At 40.9% G+C, this 12,669-nt stretch overlaps 1 protein-coding gene across 7 annotated transcripts in view; it reads left to right on the top strand.

Annotated features, from left to right (window-relative positions):
- The window catches only part of ATRNL1 (attractin like 1), a 1,012,424-nt gene that overhangs the window by 253,388 nt on the left and 746,367 nt on the right, over positions 1 to 12,669 (top strand). The window lies entirely within an intron of this gene.

The raw sequence follows: 12,669 nt of genomic DNA, 5'->3' as shown, positions 1-12,669 counted from the left end.
ATTTTACATAGTGTCAAATGTAGCAATGTTTCCATGATTGTATAAAAACATTTTCTTTTATTTAACATCAGTTTTTTAACCTACTGTGCTTCAGGATTGACAGCTATCATCCTCTCTTTAGTTTATAGTAAGGAAAAACTCTTTAGAAATGAAATGTAATGGTAAATAACAGGATATATCTTAGTTTCCTCACAGGTCCTTCCTTTTACTGGAAAGATTTCATAATTAAGGTGTCAGAATGGAAAGACATAGAAATAAAATATTTTATATCTTCTAAGTGTTCCAAGAAGGGAAGTGATCACAAGGGGTATGGAACGGCTTCTGTATGAGGAGAGATTAATAAGCTTGGGACTTTTCAGCTTGGAAAAGAGATGACTAAGGGAGGATATGGTAGAGGTCTGTAAAATCATGAAGTGTTGTTTACTCCTTCTCATAACACAAGGACTAGGGGGTCACCAAATGAAATTATTAGCCAGCAGGTTTAAAACAAACAAAAGGAGGTATTTCTTCACACAGCGCCCAGTCAACCTGTGGAACTCTTTGCCAGAGGATGTTGTGAAGGCAAAGACTATAACAGGGTTTAAAAAAGAAATAGATAAATTCATGGAGGATAGGTCCATCAATGGCTATTAGCCAGGATGGTCAGGGATGGTGTCCATAGCCTCTGTTTGCCAGAAGCTGGGAATGAGCAACAGGGAAAGGAAGGATCACTTGATGATTACCTGTTCTGTTGATTCCCTCTGAGGCACCTGACATTGGCCACTGTCAGAAGACAGGATACTGGGCTTGATGGACCTTTGGTCTGACCCCAGTATGGCTATTCTTATGTTCTTATATATCTTTTGGGGGTCACTAAGTTTTAAGAAATATTATCATCAAACTGACCCATTTAATTGACCCATCTGCTTTTCTTTTGACATCAGAAATGCCAGTGTTAGTGCTGGTCTGCAGGTGTTTTTATAATGTTAGCAGTTAATACTTTTATAAACATATAATGCCAAAAATTGGTGCTTTCGAAACAAAACTACGATGTGTTCCCAATCTCTAAAGAGAGTCAATTCTATATAAGATAGTAAAACACTAGTGAAGATGTGGTTGAAGAGCTGTAGGGGGGGGGGATCACTGATGAAAAGAAAGGAAGCATTGCTTGAAACAGTGGGGTTTAAAGAGGAATCAGAGGACAGAGAAAGAAGGTGCTTATTGGATGAGGACAGGAACAGTGTTCCAGATATAGAAGGCATCACAGATAGAAGGAAGATAGGCGAAAAGCAGAAAAACTAGACTTAGTGAGAGTGGGGAGTAAGGGAGATGAGAACAGATGGAGGTGGCAGCAAGATTATGAGTGGACTAGTAGATGAGGAAAAGAGCTTGAATTTGAGGTGTGCAGGCTTTCTAGGCAGGCCTTTAGGGACCCACTTTTGCTGCTCCTTACTAGGGCAGGGTGTAGCAAAGCCTCCAGCAGAGGGTCACAAAGGGCCAGCTACACCTCTTCAGAATCCTATAATGTATAAATGAGTTGTAGTTCACATTTACTATTCATAAATCTTACTGTCTAGCATGTTTTATATCCTGCACCTGTCCTGTATAAAACACTACAAAGTGGCGCTGACAAAATATAATGGTTATTGAAGAACACTCTACATTAATAATGAGTTGGAATGGACTATCTTGCTTATGATCTGGTGAAAGTTTGTCTGACCTTTGGAGCGATATATTAGTGAGGATTACAGTTAGACCATCCTTGTAGTACCAGGTTTGCAGAACCATGAGTAGGGTGATAAATTACAGGTCTGCAAATGAAAAGGGGAAGTACTCAAACCATAACTGATAGGAATAAATACAAGGACCTAAATTCTTCTCAGTTATACTGGAGAAGATCCAAAATAACTCAGTTTACATCAGTGGAGTTGCTCTGAATTTACACTGGTAAAAATGAGAGGAGAATTTAGCCCAGTGTGCTCAAATATAGTCAGATAACTGACCTTTCTCTCTCTTTCCCTGCTTTGCAGTGTTAAAAAAAAATTACCCAAATGATTCTGAGCCATAGAATTATAGCAGCCAGAGCACAGGTTCTCAAAATGACAATTAACAATATAGTCATGTCTGTACATGCAAACAGCATATAGAGGAAGTGTCATTTGCTCAGATAATTCGCAGGTCTAACTGGAGAATTGGGTAAGGGGTTATAATACAGTCGCAGCTAGAAAAACACTGAACTGAGCCAGTTTTTTTTTGCATTTTTTATGTTGTAGTATGTCAAGATGTGTGTTAGTTTCTATCTTATGATTTTCTGTTTGGCAACATAACTGTATTGATTCAAATAGCAAGTTATCTTTATCAGTTGTTATTGTACACCATTCCTAAACTGTAAATTTAAAATTTGCAAGCTAAATTGGTGTTGAAAGTGTTTTGTTTTGTAGTTTACATGAATACAGATATAGAGTACAGCTCCACATATTTGATACTCATTCTGTATATCTTTCTGAGAGAATAATATGAAACAGTTCACTCAAACTGTGTCTGTGTACACATGTATAAGCTCTATAATATTAAACAGCTGAACTACTTTAAATGTTTGTTTTACCATCATACTGTCTGCATGTTTGCTGTGCCTCTAATATATATTGTGACCTAGTTTACTTTTCAGTCAATTTTCTCCTGAACTGTCTCCCAACAGCATGTAAAGTTGCAAACATAGTATGATTTGATGATTGCTGGAAACAAATGCCGGGTAGCACGGAAAGATGTCAGCTACATAAAATTGCCTTCTAAAGAATTTTTTTTGGTATTTTTCATATTTTTCTGTAAACCATTTCATAAGGGATCTAAAAGGTTTTGCCCCTCCCATTCTTTTTGTCCCCTCCAAATCTTGAAAATTTCTAACTTCAAAAGCAACAAAAAATAGGTTGATCATATATATATATATATATATATATATATATATATACACATCATGAAAAGGCAGTGGAAACATTCATTATGGAGGGGGAATGAGGTTTGATTCCTAGTATAGCGGGCAAGGGGAATGGCATTCTAATCCTGAAGAAGTCCTGTAGACCTTCAGGCATTTGTGAAGATCCAAGGTATGCATAATGTGGCTCAATGCCTCCTCACCTCTACGGTTGTCGTCTTCAACGCTTAGCTGAATGGTCGGCTGTAGCAATCATTTGCAATTTTATCTGTTCCCATGTAGGCGCAAGGGCTTGACAGGCCAAAAGTCCAATGTCGAAACAGACTTAATGCACCCATGTAATGGGGGTCTGCCTCTGGGCCATCTCCTCCCCTTGGTTAGTGGTATTTTATCTCGTACAAGCCACCCGAAGAATGGCTTTCACCAGAACATCTTGGGGCATTCTGTTGACATGTCCGAAAAGCATAAGCTGCAGATAATAGCCCCAGTAGTCTGTAGACCAGAGTGACCGTAAACATCTGCGTTATGAATGAAGTTGTTCCACTTTATGCCCAATATACAGTGTTGGCATTTTGTGTGAAAAACCTCCAGCTTTGCCCAGTTTGAGAGGCATAGTGTCCATGTTTCGCAACCATAGAGCAGTACAGATAGGATACACCTCGAATAGATCATGAACTTGGTTGTCATGCTGAGGTGATGTTGATTCCATATTCTATAAAGTGACTTTAGAACCCAAATAGCAAAAGTTAGAGACTGCTTTGACAGTTTCATTATTCAGAGATTGATGTCGCAGATGGACCTGATCCTGGCTTTTGCAGCTTTGTCTTTTGGCCATGAAACATGAAGACTGACCATGTTTGACTTCTCCATTTGTTGGAGTGCCTCACAAAACAAGTCGGGGCCCTGTACTAGAAGAACAACATCAGCAGCATAGTCAAGGTCTGAGAGTGAGAGATCTCAGACCTTGGCTAAAGTAGGATAGAGTCTTGAAATAATTTGAGGTTCTCCTTCAAGTGATTGTTCACATATAGATTCCACTGTAGGTGCATATGTGTATAAGGGCCCAGTGCACTCGAGTTCGAGACTTTTGCTAGCAGTACCAGTGGGTAGTGTGTGCATCCCTGCTATCCTTGTGCAGAGCCAAGGGTATAAAACGGGCCTGGTTACTGTCTCCCTCTCAGTTCCTTCTGACCACTCATGTGAGAGTTGGAGTTCCCCTGTTATTCTTGAACACTTTTTTTTTTTTTTTACTGGCCAGCTTTAAAAATAAACAGTACATACTTTTCATAGCTGTAGTTCAGTTAGGTAGTTCACTCTTTGTTCTCTGGATGTTTTTCATCATGCAGGGATCCCTAGGATTTAAGCAGTGTGCCACTTGCAGGACTGTAATACCTGTGATAGACAGTCAAGCTTGTTTCCCTGTTATGTTTGGGAGAGGGACATGTTAGGGACAAATATCCCATATGTACCTCTTTCCAAGCAAGAACAAAAGTCCAGAGAATTCCTCCTCAAGTTTTGTCTTCTTGAGAAGGCGACGCGTCCTTCTTCAAAACCTGACCCTGATCACGAGAGGAGAGTGAGCTCTTCTAGGTAAGATCTCATAGGAAGCAAGTTTAAGGGGAAAAACAGTTTGAGAGAGTTGGTAGTTTGTCAAAGCAACATTAGTAAGGGCACAAGAATAAATCATTCCACTGCGTAGGAACTAAAGGAAGTATGCCAAGAAACTACCCTGACTTAGCCAGAACATCTTCCATGACCTGAAACTCATAAAAAGAAATGTTAAAAAGTGGAAACTAGGTCAAATTACAAAGGATGAATATAAACAAACAACACTAGCATGTGGGGGCAAAATTGGAAAGTCCAAGGCACAAAGGAGATTAAACTAGTTAGAGATATAAAGGGCATCAAGAAAACGTTCTACAAATACAGTAGAACCTCAGAGTTATGAGCACCTAAGGAATGGAGGTTGTTTGTAACTCTGAAATGTTTGTAACTCTTAAAAGCAGAACTTTATAATAAAGAAAAAAGTAAAAGAAGCACCTCTGTAAAGTCAGGATGGAAGGTAATTTTACAGGGTAATAAGATTTAAAACACCAGAGGATTCCTGTTTAGGCAAAACTTTAAAGTTACAAAACACAGGAATAAACCTCCCTCTTAGCATAGGGAAAATTCACAAGCTAAAACAAAAGATAATCTAACACATTTCCTTGCTTTACTTACAATTTTTGTAATCTTAGATGTTTATTTCAGGTAAGGTTTTAGGAGAGGTGTTTTTCCTGCCTGGTCCCTCTCTCTGTTCCGAGAGAGTACAACAAAGAGAGAACAAAAAACCCTCCCCCCACCGATTTGAAAGGATCTTCTTCCCTTATTGGTCCTTTTGGTCAGGTGCCAACCAGGTTATTTGAGCTTTTTAACCCCTTACAGGTAAAGGAGGGATTTTATGCTACCCTTAGCTATATGTTTATGACAGGCCTATTATCAATAAGTGGGGAAGGGCAATAACCGAAAATGTGGAAATGGCAGAAGTGCTAAGTGACACTTTTGTTTTTCACCAGTAGAGATTGGCTGTCTAATGTAGTGAACGCCAGTTAAAGTGAGGTAGGATCTGAGAATAAGATAGGGGAAGAACAAGTTAAAAATTCTTTAGACAAGTTAGATGTCTTCAAGTCACGAAGGACTGATTAAATACAAATTAAAATACTCAAGGAGATGACTGAGATGATATCTGAGCCATTAGCATTATCTTCAAAAACTCATGAAAGATGGGAGAGATTCCAGAGGACTGGAAGTGTGCAAATATAGTGCCAATTTATTTTTTTTTTTAAAAAAGTGGGCGGGGCGAGAAAAAGGACAACCTGGGGAATTACAGAATAGTCAGCTTATTTTCAGTACCTGGAAAGATAATGGAGCAAATAATTAAGCAATGAATTTGCAAACACCTGGAAGATAATAAGGTGATAAGCAACAGCATGGATTTGTCAAGAACAAATCATGTCAAACCAACTTTTTATCCTGTAAAAGAAAGATACTAAGCCTTGTGGATGGGGGGAAGTGGTAGATGTGGTATATCTTAACTTTAGTAAAGCTTTTGATACTGTCTCATATGACCTTCTCATAAAAAAAAACCTAGGGAAATATAACCTATAAGATGGGTGCATAATTGGTTGGAAAACCATTCCCAGGGAGTAGTTATCAGCGGTTCACAGTCAAGCTGGAAGGGCATATTGAGTGGGGTCCCACAGCGATCAGGTCTAGGTCCAGTTCTGTTCAGCATCTCCATAAATGATTTAGATAATGGCATAGAGAGTACATTTATAAAGTTTGTGGAGGATACGAAGCTGGGATGGGGTTGCAAGTGCTTTGGAGGAGATGATTAAAATTCAAAATGATCTGGACAAACTGGAGAAATGTTCTGGAGTAAATCGGATGAAATTGAATAAGGACAAATTCAGATTACTCCATTTAGGAAGGAATAATGAATTGCACACATACAAAATGGGAAATGACTGCCTAGAAAGGAGTAATGAGGAAAGGTATCTGGGGGTCATAGTGGATCACAAGCTAAAAATGTGTAACACTGTTACATCCTAGAATGATGTTTACTTTTTTTGTATTAACAGGAGTGTTGTCAGCAAAACAAAAGAAGTAAATCTTCCATTCTACCCTGTGCTGATACGGAAAATGTAGAGAAATTGTCAACAGTCCAGAAGAGAGCAACAAAAATTATTAAAGGTCTAGAAAACATGACCTAGGAGGAAAGATGGAAAAAAACGGGTTTGGTTAGTTTGAAGATGAGAGGGCTGATGGGGGGCGTAATAACAGTTTTCAAGTACATAAAAGATTGTTACAAGGAACAGGGAGAAAAATGATTCTCATTAATCTCTGAGGATAGGACAAGAAGCAATTGACTTAAATTGCAGCAAGGGCGGTTTAGGTTAGCCATTAGGAAAAGCTTCCTGTTAGGGTAGTTAAGCACTGGAATAAATTGAATAGGGAGGTTGTAGAATCTCCGTCTTTGAAAGTTTTCAAGAACAGGTTTGACAGTCACCTGTCAGGAATGGTCTACTTATTGTGCAGTCCGGCCTTGAGTGTTGGGGACTGGACCAGATGACCTCTCGAGATCCCTTCCAGTCCTACACTTCTGTGATTCTATGAGGATTGCTCCTCTGGCTGCTCCAGCCCCAGAACCAAAATCTGAAGAGGCCACCTTCTTCTTCTCCTGTAGCCTCTTTGAAGCAGAAATTATCTTCATCCTCTGAGGCTGATAGGTTATCTAGGTCTCATACTTTGTCACATGAATAGAATAAATGATCTAAGAAGTCCTCCGGCACTGAGCTCAAGTCAGGTTACAAACACTGATGTTCACTAGTACTGTCTGAGTTGGCACCATTGACTCGAACATGACCATCAAGACTGGTGCTTTAATTTTTGCTGCTGGGAACTACCTCCACTCTGGCACTGTTGAGTCTGGTACCACTTGTATTGTTTGTGGAGCACTTACCTTCTGTTTTGGTACCATCAACGTCGCAGATGTTCTTTTCAGCAAAGGCTTGCTGTACCTTTCTGTGCCTAATTTATTGCTGCTTCACCATCTGGTAGCAGCAGCGGCTTCAGCCACATTGGCTCTGCCTTCCTTGTCTGCTGAATCAGCACCACTGATAATGTCGACACCATATATAATGCTGGCACCGTGAGCACCATTGGCAAAATCTGGACACAAGTCAGCATTTTGTCCTCTGCAGCAGGCTCCACCTAAATCATAGAATCATGGAACTGGAAGGGATCTCAAGAGGTCATCTAGTCCAGTCCTCTGCTCTAATGGCAGGCCTAAGTATTATCTACACCATCCGTAACAGGTGTGTCAAGCTTCCTTCCCCACTCTGAACTCTAGGGTACAGATGTGGGGACCTGCATGAAAACCTCCTAAGCTTACTTTTACCAGCTTACTTAGGTTAAAACTTCCCCAAGGTACAAATTATTTTACCCTTTGCCCTTGGATTTCCACTGCCACCACCAAACTTTATCTGGGTTCCTGAAAAAATGGAGTTTGGACCCGTCTTTCCCCCCAAAATCCTCCCAACCCTTGCACCCCACTTCCTGGGGAAGGTTTGGTAAAAATCCTCACCAATTTGCATAGGTGACCACAGACCCAAGCCCTTGGATCTTAGAACAATGAAAAAAGCATTCAGTTTTCTTACAAGAAGACTTTTAATAGAAGTAAAAAGAAAAGAATCACCTCTGTAAAATCAGGATGGTGAATACCTTACAGGGTAATTAGATTCAAAACATAGAGAATCCCTCTAGGCAAAACCTTAAGTTACAAAAAAGATACACAGACAGGAATATTCATTCTATTCAGCACAGCTATTTTCTCAGCCATTTAAAGAAATCATAATCTAACACATACCTAGCTAGATTACTTACTAAGTTCTAAGACTCCATTCCTGTTCTGTCTCCGGCAAAAGCATCACACAGACAGACACAGACCCTTTGTTTTTTCTCCCTCTTCCCAGCTTTTGAAAGTATCTTGTCTCCTCATTGGTCATTTTGGTCAGGTGCCAGCGAGGTTACCTTTAGCTTCTTAACCCTTTACAGGTGAGAGGATTTTTCCTCTGGCCAGGAGGGATTTTAAAGGGGTTTACCCTTCCCTTTATATTTATGACAAGGTGTTTGTCTAACTTGCTCTTAATCTCCAAAGATGGAGATTCCACAACCTTCCTATGCAATTTGTTCCAATTCTTAACTCTCCTGACAGGAAGTTTTTCCTTATGTCCAACCTAAACTGCCCTTACTACAATTTAAGTCCATTGCTTCTTGTCCTACCTTCAGAGTTTAACTAAAACAATTTTTCTCCCTCTTCCTTGTAACAATCTTTTTTTGTACTTGAAAACTGTTATGTCCCCTCTGAGTCTTCTCTTTTCCGGACTAAACAAACCCAATTTTTTCAATCTTCCGTCCTAGGTCATATTTTCTAGACCTTTAATCATTTTTGTTGCACTTTTCTGGACTTTTTCCAATTTGTCCACATCTTTCCTAAAATGTGGCACCCAGAACTGGGCACAATACTCCAGTTGAGGCCTAATCGGTGCGGAATAGAGCAGAAGAATTACTTCTCTTGTCTTACAATACTCCTGCTAATACATCCCAGAATGATGTTCACTTTTTTTGCAACAGCGTTACATTGTTGACTCATATTTAGCTTATGGTCCACTATGACCCCCAGATCCCTTTCCGCAGTACTCCTTCCTTGGCAGTCATTTCCCATTTTGCATGTGTGCAATAGATTATTCCTTCCTAAATGGAGTACTTTGCATTTGTCCTTGATGAATTTCATCCTGTTTACTTCAGACCATTTCTCCAGTTTGTCCAGATCATTTAGAATTTTTAATCCTATCCTCCAAAGCACTTGCAGCCCCTCCCAGCTTGGTATTGTACGCAACTTTATAAAGGTACCTCTATACCATTATCTAAATCATTGATGAAGATATTGAACAGAACCAGACCCAGAACTGATCCCTGCGGGACCCCACCCATTATGCCCTTCCAGCATGACTGTGAACCACTGATAACTACTCTCTGGGAATGGTTTTCCAACCAGTTTTCCACCCACCTTATAGTAACTCCATCTAGGTTGCATTTCCCTAGTTTGTTTAGGAGAAGGTCATGGAAGACCGTATCAAAAGCTTTACTAAAGTCAAGATGTACCACATCTACCTCTTCCCCCTTTTCCACAAGGCTTGTTACCCTGTCAAAGAAAGCTATCAAGTTGGTTTGATACAATTTGTTCTTGACAAATCCATGTTGACTGTTACTTATCACTTTCTAGATGTTTGCAAATCCATTGCTTAATTATTTGCTCCATTATCTTTCTCGGTAGAGAAGTGAAGCTGATTGGTCTGTAATTCCCCGGGTTGTCCTTATTTTCCTTTTTATTGATTGGCACTGTATTTCCCCTTCTCCAGTCTTCTGGAATCTCTCCCATCTTCCATGACTTTTCAAAGATAATAGCTAATGGCTCAGATATCTCCTCAGTCAGCTCCGTGGGTATTCTAGGATGCATTTCATCAGACCCTGGTGACTTGCAGACGTCTAACTTGTCTAACAAAACCAGCTTCAACTCTAGCATTACTGTCCATGCAACAGCATGCACTGCTGGCTGTTGTCTCCCCTGCCATGCACCAGAGCAGCTCCTCTGTTTCCTGAAGAGAGCTGCAACTCCTCATTTTCAAATTTGGAGCATGACCTGTTCATCTTGCAAGGTCTTTTAGATCACCTGTCAGGTCACGTTCTACAGACACTGCTCAAACCCATGGTATGGAACAGGAAAGTTTATAAGCCAGCTTAGTGTCCATCACTGTGTGCCGTGCAGAGATTGAACTACCCACCCTTGCCTTACTGGGCACTCTGTATTGCTCTCAGTGTTTCTAGATCCCTGTCTGCAGTGCAGTTGGGAAGAAAGTCAGCATCTCTAGTCTCTATTCCTGTCAGGGAAGACCCCTTTCCAGCCCATCCGCCACCCACAATGTTGGGACCAACTGAGGAAGAGAAACCCAGGGATGAAGCCACAAAACTACCTCCCAACATTTCTTCCTCTGATAAGACCATAACAGCAGAGTTCTCTCCTCCTCCCCCTCAAGACTTTAAGATCTTTCAGGAACTTCTTATGAGGGTGGCCATATCCGTATGGGTGCAAGCAGAAGTTGTGCAGGACAATCTGCATGAATTTTTAGACATTCCGAAGGCTCCAGCACCTGAAAGTGTTGCCCTTCCCATTTACGAAGCCCGTTTTAAAGCCAGTCACAACACTTTGTCAGAGACTGGCTTCTGTAGCACATACTGCCAAACGTGTGGACAGGTGTTACTAGGTTCCTCAACAGGAATTTGACTACTATTTCACCTATCCCAGAGGTTCTCAAACTGTGGTCCGTGGACCACCAGTGGTCCGCGAGCTCCATTCAGGTGATCTGCGGATAGCTTCCTCTAACGCACATGAGAGAATGAAGGGCCACCCACCTAATTAGTGGAGTCCCGCAGACGTGTGCCTTAGAGGGTGGGGGGAATTTGGGATGTGCAGGGCTGCGGTGGCCAGAGAAAGAGGCAACTTTCCCCAGCTCTGGGGCTGTGACTTCTGGGGAGAGAGGGCCTCCTTTCCAGCCTCAGCTCTGTGGCTGCTGTGGTGAGGGAGAGAGGGCACATCCATCGCATTAGAAAGGTAAGACTACTGATATTAAAATATGAGTTGTGTGCTTTTATTTGTAGATCAAAAAAAGTTCATTTTTTTATATAGCACTTTTATCCAAAGTGCTTTACAATAGTTAGCTAACGGTACAAACAACATTTGGAAAGATCATTAAGTGGTCCGCTGAGACCCTCAGCAATTTTCAAGTGGTCCGTGGAAAAAAAAAATTGAGAACCACTGACCTATCCTATTTCAGACTCTGATAGTCATTGCAGCTAATAAATCTTGTATGGAAGGAAAGCCTATACCATTGCAAGTCTTCAACTGAGGGTGTTGTCGGGGACTCGAACCCCAGACGGCACGGTTCGTTGTCTGACCGCAGAGAGACAGGCAACACCAGCAAAGTCCACGTATAAGCTCTTTATTGAAGAGTGCACACAACAATAGAGAGCAGCCCGTCTCCGAAGAGAACCAGCCACCTCTTAGGCAAAACTAATAGGTTTTTATAGACAGGTCCATCGCGTCACAGATTATTCATGAAATAGCCCAACCCCCCCTCCCCTTTGTTAGTTAAAAGTTCTTTATCATGCATGCATACCTATCCCCTATTGTATATAGCTTTTTGCAAGTCGTTATGCCTCCCCAACTTTCTTATCAATCCAGTTGTCAAACAGGGGACGAGGAGTTAAGAACATACATGAAACAGAAACAGGGAGTGGAGACAGTGTGTCTCCTTCTCATTCTCAGAACATCTGGTATGATAATGCAGGAATGCAGGTCTCCTCCTAATTCACTCCTTGCAACTTAACAAGCATTCTTTCATCCTGCCTATCTCATTCAGGAACTTTCCCAGCATTCCTGCATTGGCCTAACTTTGGTTCGGTTGACATAACTGCTTCATGTTAAAATTTTCCTAACAGTATCAAATCACCAGGCTTTGCCTTCCAAATATAGGTTTATTAATTGGTCATCAATAGTGAAATTTGTAGACAAATTGTCTGAAGAAAACAGAGACAGTTCATGACAATGTCTGAAAGACATCTCAGAGCCTGTGCTTCTCTTCAAGAAGGCATTGATGCACCAGACACTGCTTTGCGTTCCATGGCTACAAATGTTTCCGTCAAAGACCTTTTGATTGAAGGTTCTAAGCTGTTTTCCCCCAAAAAAATCCTTATGATACCAGGTTTCAGAGTAACAGCCGTGTTAGTCTGTATTCGCAAAAAGAAAAGGAGTACTTGTGGCACCTTAGAGACTAATCGATTTATTTGAGCATAAGCTTTCGTGAGCTACAGCTCACTTCATCGGATGCATCCGATGAAGTGAGCTGTAGCTCTCGAAAGCTTATGCTCAAATAAATCGGTTAGTCTCTAAGGTGCCACAAGTACTCCTTTTCTTTTTATGATACCAGGTGCATGTTAAAAAAAAATTCTTGAGCAACTCTGCTCTCGGAGAGTTTACGCTCTAATGATGAAATGGAAACAGTTTAAACTCGATCTCACTAGAGTTTCTCATTTTACCAGCCAAGAGCCCAGGATGTCTCTAAAAGGAGATCTAAGCCTCCTCGACACAGGCGTTTAGC

Source organism: Chelonia mydas, chromosome 7, assembly GCF_015237465.2.
Source record: "Chelonia mydas isolate rCheMyd1 chromosome 7, rCheMyd1.pri.v2, whole genome shotgun sequence".
Taxonomy (NCBI): Eukaryota; Metazoa; Chordata; order Testudines; family Cheloniidae; genus Chelonia; species Chelonia mydas.
This window is presented reverse-complemented; position numbering and strand designations above follow the sequence as displayed.